Source organism: Microtus ochrogaster, unplaced genomic scaffold (genome assembly GCF_000317375.1).
Source record: "Microtus ochrogaster isolate Prairie Vole_2 unplaced genomic scaffold, MicOch1.0 UNK46, whole genome shotgun sequence".
NCBI classification, from domain to species: Eukaryota; Metazoa; Chordata; class Mammalia; order Rodentia; family Cricetidae; genus Microtus; species Microtus ochrogaster.
In genome coordinates, this window is record NW_004949144.1 from 1,780,578 (window position 1) to 1,785,340 (window position 4,763).

A 4,763-nucleotide genomic window follows, 5' to 3' on the forward strand; every position below is an offset into this window, starting at 1 on the left:
CAAAATGACTCATAAGTACATTCTGCCATACTCATAGGCCAGTGTATTGCTCAGCCATTATCAGAGAATCTTCTCTCTTTAATTTTTGCTTTTTCTCATTTTTTTTTTGTGACAGGATGTATCATTGGTGTCTATCTTGGAACAAGTTCTTTTAGACAACACTAGACTTGAACTCACAGAGATCGGCCTGCCTCTGCCTCCCAAGTGCTGGGATTAAAGGCATGCAATTCCACACCACCCAGTTTACAATCTTCTCTTTGCATCAGATGAGAACAAATAAAGAGAGCCACAAATGCACAATGTGTAGAGTGGGAGAGACCTTGGAAATTACAGTCTTATAAGGGATGTTTCTATCAAATCTTTTCCCCAGAGCTCCAGGAACTGTGGACAAGGAGACAAAAAGAATGTAAGAGCCAGAGAGGATGGAGGACACCAAGGATTCTGTCCTTCCAGACACAACATGGCTTGCACACAAATGAACTCACAGAGAACATGGCAGCATGCACAGGGCCTGCATGGGTCTGCACAAATGGGGTTCTAGAACTGAAGAGAGAAGTGGACACAAGACCTCCTACCTAACACATAGGCTACCTCTAATTGGTGGTCACTTGCAAATGACAATTTAATTTTGTTAAAGAGAGTAATGCTGAATAAACAAACCATTCTTAAGGGAGGACCTCATGCCCAGCTATCAATGACCAAGACAAAACAAACTCAAGGACATCTTGGAAGGTTCTTTGTCTCATAAATTTAACTCAGGTTTTCATTTTCTTTTGTTTATTTGTTTTTTATCTTAAAGATACTCTGCATATCTATTATAACTTACAGTTTTGGATTGTTAAGGGATTCCTGAGTGTAAATGCATGTGCCTCTGCAGCATTTTTTGTACTTTTATTTTGACTCTTTTTCTCTGGCTCTTTTTCTTGTTCAGTTATTTTTTTCTTATTATGATTTGTTTTCTTTTGATTTATGTATTATGCTTATTTATTTTAGTATTATTCCTTAGATGCCTGTTTGTTTTCAATAAGAGAAAAATAGGGTTTGAATTCAGATGGGAAAGGAGGTGTGTAAGAACTGGAAGAGGTAGAGGGAGGAGAAATTGCAATCAGAATATATTGTATAAAAATATTTTTCAGTAAAAAAGAAAACTTATCTAAAAATCTCTTGAAAGAGGAACCTTGGTGATTAATCCTCTCTCACCTTTTTAGAACACAAAGCAATTCTTGTAAGGTTCGGAAAATGACACACTCAGTTGACCACTATGTCCGTTCAATAAGACAAAATGACCTACATTGTAAGGGTGTGATGAGAAAAACTGATTTCAAAATCAGTCGGGTATGAGAATTTCCTGTTCAGCCTTCAGAGACACATTAGTGAGAAATCTACTTCTCCACAACTGACTCACCCTGAGCCTCTTGTGGCAGCCTGCTTAGTTCACTGTCACAGATGTCCTGGGTTCTGACACTGACTTCCAACTTTTGTTATTCGGCCCCCAGAGGCCTCCTGTGAGCTCCTCACCCACCTAGATGCAGGAGGCCTGACCAGAGAGGGATCTTTTCACTGCTTCTTTGTCTTCAGCAGCCCATTCAGTTCAGGGGACTCTGAAATGCTCCATGTAGAGCCACTGAGCCACAGTTCTAAGCAGGGAATCAAACTGGAGCATGAGTGCCTTTAAGTCCCTCAGGGAAATCCAGCTCATGGAACACATTGGAGGACTGTCTCAAAGTTCTGTCCTTGCTGTCTGTGGAGAGTTAGCCACATATATGTGTTTGTATTTCCTTATCAATATAATTAAACCTACAGCTATAGGAGACCTGATGACGAAGTATTGATTTTAAGTGTTGTCATTTTTCCTCTGGGTATCTTTGGGTAACAATATATTGATTTATGCCAGAGGGCACAGATTGAGAGCTTGATATGCCAAGCTGGGTACTAACTGCCTTACATGCTTTATTTTGTACACACTTGAACTTAGACTATATATGAAGAAACAGGATTATTAGATTCCAAATATTTATAATTGTTTACCAGTCACGTATTATATTACTCAAAGCCAGAATTAATTCTCGATCTCACTGATTAAAGGACTTGGGATTAAATTATAAATCAAATCTTCTTATAACTGAATCAGCAATCTGATAAAATGGCTGATTTTAATAACCACATGTTCTGCGAGTAAGTATGAACTAACAATATTTGGATATATAGTGTCTTTATTTTATGCCTTTGTTAGCTTAAAAGATTAGCCATAAATCAATAACAAATTATTGTATCACATAAAATAAATACTAAAATATCCTTCGAAAAAAATAATTTTGAAATGTCACAAATATTGTTTAATTTATACATGTTTATTCTGACATAAAATCTTTTCCAATATTTACAATACCTTTTATTATTTTCACAATTTCTCAAAGCCCTTCCATTACTAAATATATGTTAACTTAAAAGCAAATGGTTCATCTTATTAAATTCATATAAAATATCGATCCAAAATAAGATAATATAAACAATTAAATATAACAATGTTTGTATTAACTAATTTAGATCATTATATTTTCATTTCTTATTAAATTCAAACAATATAAAATTGATACATAATATATTCTGCTATAGCATTGGGCCTTTTCATGAAGGCATTACATCATTTGTAATCAATTGCCACAAGTTTGTTACTGTTCTTACATGACAAGATTTAAATAATTATTCTGTTTCAAAAAAGATATTATGTCTCATGACTTTGGGGACATATGTTGGGTGAGTTTGAGGACATACGGAAACTAAATTCAATGTATAATATTACCATTAATTAGTGAATCTTTTCGTCTCACTAATTTGTTTTTTTTTTTTCCAGTTTCCCTATTTGTACTAACTTGTCAAATTTGTAGTATGTTTTTAAGCTGTAAGACATGAACTCAAGGCCCAAGGTAAAATTAGATGTTTCATTTGTACAAAAACTACAGTTGTCTGGGCTCCTCCTTTGTGACTGCATCAGGATGTCTTCTTAAGTAGAATGACCATAGCTCCTCATAGGGCAGTAGACATGATTCATGAGTCATCTGCTCAGAACTGAACACATGACTCAGGACCCAGGGAAGCAGCAAATGAAACCCAGGTGCACTCACAGCTCCATTTCAGTAACCCCGCAGGAAATCAGCTGATGGAGCTCAGTCGTCATAATGCTTCCCAGAAACATCTCAAGAATAGCAGGCACAGCCACTGCAAAAGTAAGGCATTGAATGGGCTTTCAGTGTTACTGTTCTGGGTTGGTGACTGACTGGCTTGCAGACAGGAATAGGCTGCTTACTGGAAGGAAAGAAACCCCTAAACTGACCCATGCTGTTATGTTTATTATTTGAACAGTTTAAATTCAGAGTTGCAAGAATATATGATCATTTTATTCACTAGAAATGCAATGATATTGCCTACAGACCAATTGCATCATAGGGGAAGGCCAGGGGACTGTGTTTATTATTCCGATTCTCTGAGTTCTCTTCTGTATAAATGCTGTGAACACCTGTATCCATTTTCTACCTCTGCAGAAATTTTATCACCTCCAGAGAAGCTCATCGCTGTGATCCTGGGCATTGTCTGGTTTGCTTTATTGGTTACCTTGGTGATAATGACCAGAATTGCCTTTCCATGTAAGCATGCTTTTGAGAAATTATAAAGGAGGTTTCTTCTTTAATGATGACATGTCTTTCATTGATTCTTCCTAGTGAGGAAAATGCTTTTAATTTCAAGTACATATGTGGATTAAATTTGAAATTATTTTTCTAATTTTGCCAAAGTTAAAAAGAAGAGGAGCATTATAATGTTTGCTTTAAAATATATAAATTATGATTTTACAATTTAACAACATGCTATAGAATATTGAATTGAGAAATAAACTAGTTTTGAAAGTGTTTTTGTCACCCTATGGGTTGTCCTGTAAAAATGCTAAAATTTAGAAATATATTGAAATAACTCTTTCCAAAGCTTTTACCATATTACTCAGATCATAGACATTACAATAGTATTCTGTGTTGTTCTAATTCAAATAGCACATAAATTTTAAACTAAGGGATTAAAATTGATATAATAACTTTAAATGTCAAATATAATAATAATTACATTAACCCTACAAACACTAAACTAAAGGAGCAAACCCACCCATTCCTAATTACAAGTTAGAAACGTACACTTTGCTTGTCAATGTTCTGATGATTGACAAAAATCTTTCTTCACCATTTTACTTTACTAAGTAATTTAATAAGAATTACTTTAACCCTGAAGATACTGAACCAAAGGAGCAGATACAATCTTCCCTGAACAAAAGTCCAAAAGGTACACTTTGCTTGTCAAAGTTCTGATGCTTGTACACAACATATTTTGTGTTTAACTTAAGCCAGACCAAGATAATGATGTATTTATAGGAGGAGAATGATCGGATATAAAACTATGGGCCAGAGGTTGCTACTACACTTGAGTATGTTTGAGTCTGCATTTTGTTTTCTAAGGACAAGCATCTGGAGTTCATAGGTATAGTTTATACATGGATGCTCAAAAATATGCAAACATAAATTAACTTTCATTATTAAATTCCTGTTGCTTCTAGATAATAATCTTTCTTCAGCACAGCCTTGTAGTTCTTGTCCAAAGGAGTGGATGTCGTATTCCCACAGCTGTTATTACATTAGTGGGGAGAAAAAAAATTGGACTGACAGTTTGGTGTCCTGCAACGCCAAAAACTCTAGTCTGCTTTACATAGATAGTGAAGAGGA

The 4,763-nt window shown here is 35.2% G+C and overlaps 1 pseudogene; it reads left to right on the plus strand.

Annotated features, from left to right (window-relative positions):
- The first annotated feature begins 1,194 nt into the window (after positions 1-1,194).
- Positions 1,195-4,763, plus strand: part of LOC101984061 — a 7,285-nt pseudogene continuing 3,716 nt past the window's right edge.